Genomic DNA, 13,426 nt, shown 5'->3' on the forward strand with positions numbered 1-13,426 from the left:
TCAATTCCTAGCTCCTCCACAGATTCCCTGCATGGCCTCAGGCAAGTCCCTTATCTCGGGGTTCCCCCTTGGTAAAATGAGGATTATTATCCTTCTCTATTTAGATTGTAAGATCTTCAGGGCCGGGACTGTCTCTTACTATACAGACACCTACAGCTCCTGGCAGAACAGTGCTCTGATCTTAGCTTGGGCCTCTCAGCTCCACCATAATACAAAGACCAGCAATCCCGGGCTCATTCACAAAAACCCTTGCTGCAGTGAACTGTTCCAGGTCAAGTTTCTTCTGCACACCTGGAATCCGATTTAAATATCACCTTCGCTTTTCTATAGGACAAAAGTTCCCCCTCCCAGTTAGCCAAACTACAGCCCCTTCTTCATTCAAAAGCCTCTTGAATCACCCCATCCTCTGCCAAGGCCAAAGGAAGCGAGCTTATAATTTAAAAGACGCAAATAAAGAGCGCCCCCTCCTTCCCAAGTTACACTGGGAAACCCAGAGGTGGGGTATCTTGTCTTCGGGCTGTCTTTCTTTTGGACAGCCAGCTCTTTGGGGATGGGACTATTACTATTTTTGCATATTATACATGGATAAGCCCACTGTATGAACCAAATCTTATTGTAGCAGTGCTGACTCACCCCTGCACCGCCTCCTGCTGATCTCTCAGGGAATTAGCTCGATTTCCAGCCCAGAGCACCCTCTGCAGGCCAGTGATCTGCCTTACCACTGGCCCCTGTGTCCCTTCCTGGACTCCGGTGCCCTGTTAGCTGGGGTGCTGCCCCCTGGCAGTAACCCCTCAGTCTTAGGGTCTCCCCTCCCCAGGGAACCCCCACCCACTATCCCTACCTTGCCTCAGTATAAGGCTACTGCCAGTCATTGTCTAGCCCCACACCCTGGGGCAGACTGCAGTATCAGCCACTCATCACTGGCAAGGTTGGGTTTGGACCTGCTGCCTTGGCCTACCCCTGGGCTGCCCTCTGCAATCCCCAGTACCCCTCAGCCTTCTGCTAGGTCACAGCCTGGGGCTTTCCAGGCTGGAGCTCCCCAGCCCTGCTCCATTCAGGTACTCTGTCTCTAGCTCCATGCAGCCAGGCCCAGCTCCCACTATAAACAGAGAGAGACTATTGAGCGCCTCGCTCCCAGCATCTTTATACAGGCCAGCTGGGGCCTGATTGAGGCATGGCCCAGCTGCGGCTGTTTCCCCACTCAGCCTAGGGTTTTCTCTCTGACTCAACCCCAGCCCTTTCCAAGGACTGTCTTTAAACCCCTCAGAGCAGGAGCAAGTAACCATCCTGCTAGAGTTATTTATTATTATTATATGTATTATGGTAGCAATAGAGAGCCTGACACATACCCCATTGAAATCAGTGGAAAGATTCCCGTTGACTTCAATGCGCTTTGGATTTGGCCCATTGGTCCCAACTGAGTTCAAGGCCCCATTTTGCTAGGCATTGTACACACACATTGCGAGTAGCTGGAGACTAGCATTTTGTTCCTGTTAAACTCAAGTTGACTAAGACCTTTGCAAATGCTAAACTAGACACTCAGCAAAGATTTGTGCTAGGACACAAATGTGTGTGCGTGTTCTAGACATGTGCTGAGAGATAGTTGCTGCCCCAAAGAGTTTATACTCTAAATAGCCCCACTGAACCCACTTTCTGTCTGCATTGTCTATCTCCATTTTACAGATGGGGAACTGGGCTCGCAGAGATTAAGTGACTTGGTCACACAGGGAATCTGTGGCAGAGCCTGGAATCAAACGCAGGTCCCTGAGTCCCAGCCCAGTGTCTTTACTACAAGGGCATCCTTGCTCTTTAAGCACATGTGATAATAACCTCAATTTTCCTGACTTCTTCAAAGTTTCTTCTGAATTTAAGACTAGTTTTCAAAGGAACTGTTTAAATGAGAGAAAAAAGTGCTACATTAAGTCGTTACTTAATACTTTCCCCGAATCCTTCAGTGTCAATAATGTGTGAAACCACAGTGAAGCGTTTTATAAAGAACAGCAGCTGAGGTTTTGCACAGATATTCCTAAACCCTGGCTGTCACCTGCAAATGAAACTCATTCAAATCATCTTTTGGATAAGTACCAGCAGCTATTTCACCGAAATGAGCACAGCCTCTGAATAACACCGGAAACTCTTAAAGCCCTTGACATGCACCCTGCAGGGAGGAGATGGTACTTTCTAGAACTTGGCTCAAAAGGCCGAGGATTTCAAAAGTGGTTTAGGGTGGCCTCCATTTTTGGTGCCCAACATGAAACCCTTAAAGGGGTCTGACTTACCAAGGTGGGTATTCAGCACTTTCTGAAACCAGGCCCCTTTCTGGTGTTGCAAGTTGAATACCCAAAATCACTAGTCACTTTTGAAAGTCTTGGCACAAAGTCACTTGAACAATGACTCTATGGGAGAATAGTGCATCTGGGATTCTGGCAGCCATTACCAATGCCCCCCTTGAGAGAGGGAAGGTTGACAACTTCTCTTAAAGAAGTCTGGCCTCTGCTCACTTGAAATTGGCAGTCTGGCCAATCACCATCCTGTATCTCATCTACCTTTTCTGATTAAGATTATTGAAAAGCTGGTGGCCAAGTAACTGAGTGTCTGGCAGCCTGAGGTCTTGAACTGTTGTGGGGCTGAGTACCAACCGGGGCGTGGCACTGAGACTGCTCTGGCTGAGTGAGTAGTGATGCTAGGAGTAGATCTGCTGACTGACTTTGACACCCTTGACCATGAGATGGCGGTGACTCTTTTGTGGACTTCAGTGGGGCTGGGCAAAGCTGCTCTTGGGAGGCTCCATCCTTTTCTGACTGAGCATTCTCAATAGGTGGTTTGTTCCTCCAAACTGAGGGAGCTCTCCTGGGAGTCTCCAAATGGCTCCATCTCGTCACTCCTCTTGATCAATGTGCGTATATGGGGCTGCTGGGAAGGCTAGGGAGGAGAAGGAGGTTGCAGTGGTTTTAGTATGCGGTTAACACCCGGTCCTATAGTTCCATCCCCCTGGACCCTGCCAAAGCGTTCAGTTGCCCAGCCCAATGTTTGATGAGATCAGGGCAGTGGAGGGTATGAGGGAGGTACACCCTGTCCCCACAGGGCCCTTGAGGAGGCAGAAACCCGTGCTGCACGCCTCCCCACCATGCTTGGCAGAAGCAGTCATTCGGCAGTATGGAAGACTTGGTGGATGTAACAGAAGGGCCCTGTGGGTGGTTTAACTGTCTGAGGTGGAAGGGCAGTTGGGAGCACAGAAAGGCTCCAGTGGAGGATATGAAGGGTGGGGGAGGGTTTAGTTTGTGTAGGATTCCCCACGGGAACTGAAATCTGTCGAGCTGAACCCCTCAATGCAGACCTGCAGGGCTTGGGATGGTTTCACGCCCAAACCCCTTTGAACAGAATCCCAGGGCCCAAGTCACAAACCCCCGTCCTGAACCAAAACCAGGCAGGGTTCTCTCACAGCCAGATCACCGCCTGCTGTGTGACAGGATGGGAAAATGTGATCCATCGCTTGGATGCTGAGTGACCTACTTAGGGTATTTCCACTGATCAGCAAATTGTCACAGCTATGGTTAGAGCATTCAGCTTTGTTTACTAAGAAAATATCCGGTAGCCTCCCCTGATGTTCTGGCAAATACTGTAGGGTTGCTGCAGCGCACCACTGAGTACGCTGATGAAAGGTGTGATTTTGTGTTCTCACTAGTGGTTTGCGTCTGGCTAGCTGATATACACCACTTGCCCCCCTGATGCTTTATAGTGTCCTGCATTTAATGAACATGCCACAGCGCAACGTGCTAATCGCAATACAGTGAAAGGGAGGATTTTATTTTGAGTCTCAAAGGCGATTTGGTGCAATGCTGAGGGAGATACAAGGAGTAGAATCTTTTAAGAGGATGTAGATTCAGGGGTATGGAGGGCATTAATATTTTAGCTTCCCCAGTTGTAACTTTTTTATAGCACCTCTCTCTTATTGCCACATGAATTTGAAGGCCCTCAGTTTAACAATATATTTAGAAAACCACGTATCAGCCCCAAGTTTCAAGATGGTCTTTGCAAACAGGGAACAAATATAGCCAGAAAACAGCAAAATGCCTTCAGCATAAAGAGAAATGTTATGTTTGACTCTCCCTAAGTTTAACTATAGAAAGTTATATCTAGTCCACATTAGCACAGGAAGGACACACAGGAGTGATTGTAAAAAGGTCTCAGCCCTGTGTTTTTTAAAAAAAGTATCATTATCATGGCCATGTACAAACCAAGTATTGCACTTGCAAATTGGCATTTGAACGTGGAAATACATAATTGGAGCATGCAGATATAAGAATGTGTAACAACCGTCAGCAAGTTTGAAACCTCTGCCTTCAGTACTGCAGCAGAGACCTCCACCACTTGACCTAAAGTAGTAACTCTGCTAGCTAGCAGCAGTAATAGATTTTTCTCCTCTAGGGAACACCGCACACGCTCTGCCAGTATGGTGCATATGCAGCCCTTTGTACCGTACTATATTTTGGTCCCAGGGTTGGCTCCACATTTCAAAGCAGCCAGGCTGAGTTCTGGAGAAACACTCCATCAGTCATCAAATGGAGTTGCAGAGAGCAACTAAAAAGAACCGTAGAGTGATGTGCTGACACAGCAGCATCACAATACTATGCCCCAATCACTCTGAGGATTTTTGCAACTACGTTTCCCATAATCTTGTCTTCTTCCCTGCCCCTCTTCTCCTCTTCTGACTGCTGCGGGAAGGAAGCTCTCTCTGTTCCTCTTTCCTTCCAACCTTTCTTACTCTGCACCCCATCTGTCTGGAGGGACAGCGACTGCAGTCTGTTTATTCAGTGCTGCTTCCAGGGGCTCAAGTCACAGGGAGCGTGAGGAAGGCCCCCAGATGGTGGCTTGTTCTCCAACCAAGGCCAGGCACAGAAAAGTAGCTCAGGCCACACACTTGGCTTTGATGAGAGCAGAACATGAGCCTCCAAATGCTCATTACATGGCTTTGGTGCCGCTCGCTGAGCTTCTTGATTATAAGACTAAACCCACCACCTTTTCACCAGGAGGGCACCTTTGACTTTCACCCGCTCAAAAGTGATGCTGCATCCCACTGCATCTACGGAGACACAAATAGCATCAGAAACTGCTCACTGAGGCGGCTGTACCTACCACTCCCTGCTTCCTAAAAATAGACCCTGGAAAAGCTCCACGCTGTGGCATTCGCCTTGCCAAAGCCTTGCTGTCTGAGTCATAGGGGAAGAACCCGTCAGGCAGAAGCGCCCCATGAGCTCCCCAAGCAGCACGTGGCCAGCCTTAGTACATGCCGAAAGCCGCTTTCACCAATACAGTTTTCAGAGGCTTGCGCGCATCAAAGCCAAACTGAAATGCGCAAGTGGGGCTCTGCCCTTTTATCTTGTGACAGAAAAGAGTAGGTGTGTGGAAGAGCAAAAGCTGCGGGAGGCCCCCAGCCCTTCTAAGTGCCAACGCCATCTTCCTACAGTGCAACTCTGCAGGGTGGGTGGGGAGGGTCCCAGCATTACGCTGGCACTCCTACTCCGAGGCCTTTCCTGAAATAGATACGTGACAGTGTTTTTTATCTCTGCCGTGTTAACCAGCAAAACAAAAACACACAGAGGACTGAAAGAAGACGCAAGCTGAGTGAGCAATTGCAACAACCTGCCAGAGACTAGGTGTGCCCCTTCTCCACAGTTAGCGGGTCACTCACAATGTACTTAGAGCTGTTTTCTGTTGTGACCCCATCACCTGTACATGGGATTGTCCACACACTGGAAATAACATTCAAAATGCAGGGGCTGCTTAACCCCTGCCTTGTGCTCTGTGTAGTGATTTACACCTGCTGCAAAGTGGGTGTAAAATGCTACCAGGTCAGAATTTTCCACTTGTTTACATGTTGGGAGCATTTTACACCCACTTTGCTCTGGGTTTTCACATGGGTAAGTGATAACACAAGGTGCAGGACAGGGCAGGATCAGGCCCAAATAATTTTGGAAAGGCTCCTTTGCTTACATGGTGGGTGAGACAAAACCAATAAGGGCCCTGTGACAAGTTGGATCACAGAAACCCCTTTGGGACTACCACCTGATGTGCTGAGACTACCTCTGAGCCCATTTTCTCTGGCAGCTTGGGACTTCAGTACCCTGTCTTGTAGATCCAGACACGCTAGCCTGCTGCAAACACAGATCCAAGTCTGAACTATGTCTCCTACAAGCTGCAGACTTAACTGAAAACAGCTTAAGAAGTGCTCCTGTCTCCAGCACCCAGATACCCAGTTCCCAATGGGGTCCAAACCCCGAAAAAATCCATTTTACTCTGTATAAAGCTTATACAGGGTAAACTCATAAATTGTTCGCCCTCTAAAACACTGATAGAGAGATATGCACAGCTGTTTGCTCCCCAAGTTATTAGTTACTTGCTCTGGGTTAATTAATAATAAAATCACTTTTTGAAGTATAACAAGTAGGATTTAAGTGGTTCCAAGTAATAACAGACAGAACAAAGTAAGTTGCCAAACAAAATAAAACAAAAACACGCAAGTCTAAGCCTAATACAGTAGGAAACTAAATGCAGGTAAATCTCACCCTCAGAGATGTTCCAATAAGCTTCTTTCATAGACTAGACTCCTTCCTAATCTGGGTCCAGCAATCACTCACACCCACGTAGTTACTGTCCTTTGTTCCAGTTTCTTTCAGGCATCTTTTTGGGGTGGAGAGGCTATCTCCGGAGCCAGCTGAAGACAAAATGGAAGGGTTTCCAGGACCTTTTATATTCTCTCTTGTCGGTGGAAACCCCTTTGTTCTCCTGTGCAAAATCACAGTAACAAGATGGAGTCTGTAGCCACCTGGGCAAGTCCCACAACTATGAATGATTCAGCTTTTTGCAGGCCCACGCCATTGTTTACATGTTAGTTTGAATGTTCCCAGGAAAGCTCAGATATGGATTGGCAGCTCCTGAAGTCCATTGCTAGTTAAGTACTCCCCATTACTTGAATAACCCCTTCACACGATGTTGACTAAATCTGCCTTATGTGCTTCCTACAGCCAATAATACAAGCATAGAGCCAACGCTCATAACTTCAGATATAAAAATGATACATGCATACAAATAGGATGAATATATTCAGTAGATCATAACCTTTGCAGAGATGTGTTACATGGCATATGTAGCATAAAACATAGTCCAGTTGTCATATTTACATTCATAAGCATATTTCCATAAAACAGTATGGGGTGCAACGTCACACCCTTCTCCTGAACTTACGGCCAGAGACTTGGACACTGTCCATGGTGGAGGCAGTACATGTAAAATCCCTGTTTGTCTCCGGTCACACCCCCTTCCAGTACCTTTAAACCTTATGATGTCATTCATAGGTGTTTTAGCAAAGTTCTGGGTTCCTCGTCCTGGGGTGCCTGAAAACATGTTGGGGTGTAGTATCATTAACAGAATTCAGATAGCAACATTGGTTAAAGTGTAGGAGTCTTGGCATTTAGCCACCAATGCCATGAGGCGGTGTGCCTCAGTTTCCCCCTCCACCCAGCAGCGTAGGCCTGTTATGCTTTTGCTGCTGTGCCAAGCTTCCAGCCCATTTACAGGCATAAGCTGAAAAGCAACATGATTGTGGGACTGTTTTGTCACCATCCCTAGCATGTACAAAAGTTTTTTCCACAAATCAGGTATGTCACACATCTTTAAAGGGTTTACCATTAGTATTAACTCCTTTGTCTTGACCCATAGATGAAGTAGCAAAAGACACAAGATTAACAGCAAATCTACGGCAGACAGGCTTTGGTGACACAATGTAGCTTATTTAGGCCCCATCTTGCAAGGTGCAGAGCAGCCCCCAACTTCTACTGCCTTCAGCTGTCAAGACCAAAACCAGGAACACTCAGGGTGAGTGCAACTCCTGCAGATTCAATGGGAACCTGGACAGACGTCTGTACTGGGCCCAGTCCTATTCAACATATTCATAAATGATCTGGAAAAAGGGTAAACAGTGAGGTGGCAAAATTTTCAGATGATACAAAACTACTCAAGATAGTTAAGTCCCAGGCAGACTGCGAAGAACTACAAAAGGATCTCTCACAACTGGGTGACTGGGCAACAAAATGGCAGATGAAATTCAATGTTGATAAATGCAAAGTAATGCACATTGGAAAACGTAATCCCAACTATACATATAAAATGATGGGGTCTAAATTAACTGTTACCTCTCAAGAAAGAGATCTTGGAGTCATTGTGGATAGTTCTCTGAAAACATCCACTCAATGTGCAGCGGCAGTCAAAAAAGCAAACAGAATGGTGGGAATCATCAAGAAAGGGATAGATAATAAGACAGAAAAGATCATATTGCCTCTATATAAATCCATGGTACGCTCACATCTTAAATACTGCGTGCAGATGTGGTCGCCCCATTTCAAAAAAGATATATTGAAAGTGGAAGAGGTTCAGAAAAGGGCAACAAAAATGATTAGTATCAGAGGGGTAGCTGTGTTAGTCTGAATCTGTAAAAAGCAACAGAGGGTCCTGTGGCACCTTTAAGACTAACAGAAGTATTGGGAGCATAAGCTTTCGTGGGTAAGAACCTCACTTCTTCAGATGCAAGTAGGGGTATGATTAGGGGTATGGAACAGCTTCTGTATGAGGAGAGATTAATAAGACTGGGACTTTTCAGCTTGGAAAAGAGATGACAAAGGGCAGGGATATGATAGAGGTCTATAAAATCATGACTGGTGTGGAGAAAGTAAATAAGGAAATGTTATTTACTCCTTCTCATAACACAAGAACTAGGGGTCACCAAATGAAATTTTAATAGGCAGCAGGTTTAAAACAAACAAAAGGAAGTATTTTTTCACACAATGCACAGTCAACCTGTGAAACTCTTTGCCAGAGGATGTTGTGAAGGCCAAGAATATAACAGGGTTCAAAAAAGAACAATATAAGTTCATGGAGGATAGGTCCATCAATGGTTATTAGCCAGGATGGGCAGGGATGGTGTCCCTAGCCTCTGTTTGCCAGAAGCTGGGAGTGGGCGAGAGGGGATGGATCACTTGATGATTACCGGTTCTGTTCATTCCCTCTGAAGCACTTGGCATTGGTCACTGTCAGTAGACAGGATACTGAGCTAGATGGACCTTTGGTCTGATCCAGTATGGCCGTTCTTATGTTCTTAAATATGACATGTTGAGTACTCCCCATTAAGATCAACATGGGCTTAAATGATTTGCTGGAATAGGACCAGCTGCAGGATGCATTCGATCCATTTCCTGGCCTCCCCCACGAGGTTAATAAATGCTAGCCTTGCTCTGGAAACCATTGCAGAAATATTAATAATGAATTTTCTTCTTCTTAACATGAGGACAGACCCCAGGGGGGGTCAGCAAGGGCATGAGATTAAAGCATGAGATTCTGCTGCTTGAGCTCAGATACTTGCCTGTGTTAGCCAAGGCCATAGGATACTCATCAACCCCTGTGGGTGGGTCAACCATGACTAACTGGGGACAGAGCCACACTGGGTGGGTGTGGGTTACATAAACAGCTGGCACATGTTAAGGAGGAAGGCTGACCTTGGGGTTAAGACATGACACTAGCACTCAGGAGTTTTAGGGTCAGTTCCCTGCACTGGCACCGACTCCCTATGTTCTCCTCCATCTGTAATATGGGGATAATCGTTCCTTTGTGTAGCTCATCAATTTAGAGTGTAAACTCTTCCCTCTTACTGTGTGCAAGTACCTCACCTAATATAACAGGTGAGGTAGGTGCTGCTGTAATATAAAATAATAGTAAGGGAGGAAGGGTGGTGCAGTGCCTAAGATGGCAGCCTTGGACTCAGAAGACCTGCATTTACTTCCCTGCTCCACCATAGACATAGAGCTATACGGTAAGCAAGTCACACAGGCCCAGATCCTCAGTGGTATTTAGGTGCCATAGATTTCAGTGGAAGTGAGGCACCTAAATACCTTTTGAGGATCTGGGCCTTAGTCTCTCATTGCCTCTGTTCTCCATCTGTACAATGGGGCTGATGGCACTTCCCTGCCTTGCAGGGGGTTGTGAGGATGAATACATTAAAGATGCGGAGGTTCTCAGATACTAGGGGGATGGGGGCCAGGTAAGCACATACAACAGACAGAGTAATAAGAACTGGGAAGGGCAATAAAAAGGTCTGTGCAGTGATTGGTTTGCCAGTGGAGAGGCTGCCCCAGAGGGCAGGAGCGCACCCCTGAACAGGACCAGCACTCAGTCTGAGAGAGCTGGTTAACTACGGAGTCAGGAATGGGAGAGGAACTGCACAGAGCAAGGACACCCAGGAAATCTGAGTCTGTGCAACAGGTTGCTCCTAGAAAGCTGTGTCCATCTGAAGGCTATTCTGGCATCTCTGTGATATGAGTTGGCAGTTTCACTCCATCTTCTAGTGGACAGATTTCCATAGAATGAAAATTACCCCCACCATTAGCCACACTTCAGCAGAGTGGCTAAGGACCAGCTGGGCCCTTCATGCCAGAACATCCCTCGGACGTTGGATGGCTCATCCAGGTCAGGGTCCAGGTGTGCCAGCCTGCGGAGGAGCGGATGCTGTTTTGTGAAGAAAGAAATCCACCCAATGATCACTCCAGCACCTTTTCACTTATTATTACTAATATTTACAATGTGCCTGATGGTAGCATCTAGAGGCCCCAGCGGAGATCAGGACCCCCTTCCAGGCACTGGGCGTTCACACAAAAGAGACAGTCTCTGCTTACACTCTAAACAGACAAGGTAAAAAAAGCCTGGTAGTGCTATTGTCCCCGTCGTACTGATGGGGAGCTGAGGCACAGAGATTGTGTCTTCCAGAGGAGTCTGTAACTGAGTCAGGAACAGGTCTCCTGTGTCCCCATCACACACCTAAGGGAATGGCTACTTCACTATGATAAAAAACCTGCTGCACCGAGTCTCAGAGCCGGGGTCAGCTGGCTCAGGACTCAGGCTGAGGGGCTATAAAATTGTAGTGTAGCTGTTCAGGCTCGAGCTGGAACCCGGTCTCCGAGTCTGTCCCTCCCCCCCAGTGGGGCCTCAGATCCCAGCCCGAGCCCCAACGTCAACACTGCCGTTTTATACCCCTGCAGCCTGAGCCCCATGCAACCAAGTCAGCTGACCTGGGCCAGCAATGGCCGGGCTGTAGGTCTTTGATTGCGGTGTAGCCATGCCCTTAGTCGCAAGGCCACCATTCATCTACTTTCCCAAGCATTTTAATCATTTCAAAACTTCTTGTGAAGGGGTTGGGTGACTTTGCACTGAGGGGCGCTCAGACAAACGGCGGTGCATGGGCAGCCTTTCTTCCTGGATCTTGGCCCCTGCTCAGGTTCACGTACAATTATATTTCCATGAACATGAGATATTCCTGAGTTAAAAAATGGAGCTCAGCCCACTAGAAAAGGCGGACAGTCAAGGGTCAGTGCAACTCAGCCCCACAGGCTGAATCTTATAGACCCTGGTCATAAAGATGATGGAAAACCTTCATGTCCAAATAGCTTCTCCATAAAAGCCTCACCACCTGTCTGGGACTTAACATGAGGATTAGTATGGGGGCAGATGGGATCATTGCACTAAAATGGCAATTTGCATGCTGCTGAAATCCCCAGAGAGTGCTCCATTTAGTACCTCAAGCCAAACAGAGAACCCAACCCAAGCATGACCAGAGCCAAAGCTAATGCTCCGGTATCACAGGACCACTTGCAAGACAAGGCTGGGGCACAACAAATATGACTGATACCGTAATACTAGCCCACAACACTGCAGTGTTAGTACTGTAAGCGGTCGTGTTTGTGGCCACTAGTGTAAGGGTTTCTTTATAAGGAGCTGAAGCTCTGAACGCCGCTGCCACTACTATTGCCAGAACTTAATGCCTGCATGCTCTTTCCAGCTCAGCTGGTTTGCCCCAGGCTCTCCTGCAATTCCAGCCTTCATCCCCTCCCACCACCAGCCTTTGGAATGGCAGCCTTCTCAGCCAAAACCAGGCACCAGCCTGAGATTGCAATAACCCTTCATTATCCTTTGCCTTCAGAAAGTGATTCTGCTAGCAGAGCTCCCGTGTAAAGCTGCTAGACTACAAATGTTAAATCGCTAGCAGCATGTCGGATGCCAGCTCAGCTCTGCCACCTGCTGACTTATCATGCACCCATCCATCCATCTCACACTTCGTCACACACTGCTTGCTAAGGAAAGTGGCTGGTGAAAAGAAATTAACGGTGCAGCAAATGTGATGCACCAAGTGACGCTGGGGAAAACTCTAAAGTGGGACGCACCAGTAAATTCATTTTCCAAAGGCTGTCTAACGATGACACTTGGAAGTACACAAGAAAAAGAGTGCTGGCCTCAGGCTAGTTTTAAAACTGCAAACCAGGGGCTCTGTTAAGAGAAGAATAAAATAAAGCTGCATTAACATGCATGCTGTAGCAGGCAAAATCACTTTCTACCACTCAGTCCAGAGGTTAAGTGACGCTTCAAGCACATCTCAAAGTCTGGGCCTGCTCCTGCCCTCACTGACGTCCATGAGAGTTTCCAGTGCTCTGCACTTACGAGGATTTGCCCTTTGGAGCTGAGGCCCAGTCCTGTGAGGCTAAATATAGTGGGAGTTGAGGATTGCTCAGCATACCGCAAGATCAGGCACAATGCACATGTCCCTGGGATGTTGTGGTGGTCTCCCAAGAAAAACATTTTAAAGATCATTCTTTTTGAGAAGGGGTTTGCAGGGATTCCAACATTTTCGCTGTTTAACTTCCCCTAGGGTGACCAGACAGCAAATGTGAAAAATCGGGACAGGGGGTGGGGGGTAATAGGAGCCTATATAAGAAAAAGACCCAAAAATCGGGACTGACCCTATAAAATCAGGACATCTGGTCACCCTAACTTCCCCTCTGCCATCTTCACAGGCCTCTTGAGACAACCACTGGTCTCTCATATTAGCACATAGAGCCCTTCAGCCGCTGACTGTGCCATTCCAAAGGCTGGTGGTGGGAGGGGATGAAGGTGGGAAAGGGAATTGCAGGAGAGCAGCACCGTGCACTCCCCTCCCCAGAATGGGCCACGAGGCTTGTGATCCCTCCTTCCACCAACAAGTGAGAATCTTGGCTGCCTCCCATAAGGCTGCTTAATTATCTGGATAGACTGGAGAACTGTCCCTTGGGGAAGGAAACTCAGCCAGGTTCAATATCTCTCCACCACATTCTAGCTAGGTTGACTAAAGTATTCTTCCGTCAACCTAGCTGCATCTACACTGGGGGTTAGGTCACCATAGTTACAGTGCTCAAAGGTGTGAATCTAAATGTAGATTTATGTAGATCTTTAAATTTTAAGTGTAGACTAGGCCTCAGTCTGCAGAAGGCCTGGAACAATAGCTTTGAGTGGTGTGAACTGCTCCAGTCAGCTCAGCGAGGGGTTAACTCAGGGGCCCCAGGAGGATAATTTA

This window comes from Chrysemys picta, chromosome 9 (genome assembly GCF_011386835.1).
Source record: "Chrysemys picta bellii isolate R12L10 chromosome 9, ASM1138683v2, whole genome shotgun sequence".
Classification (NCBI taxonomy): domain Eukaryota; kingdom Metazoa; phylum Chordata; order Testudines; family Emydidae; genus Chrysemys; species Chrysemys picta.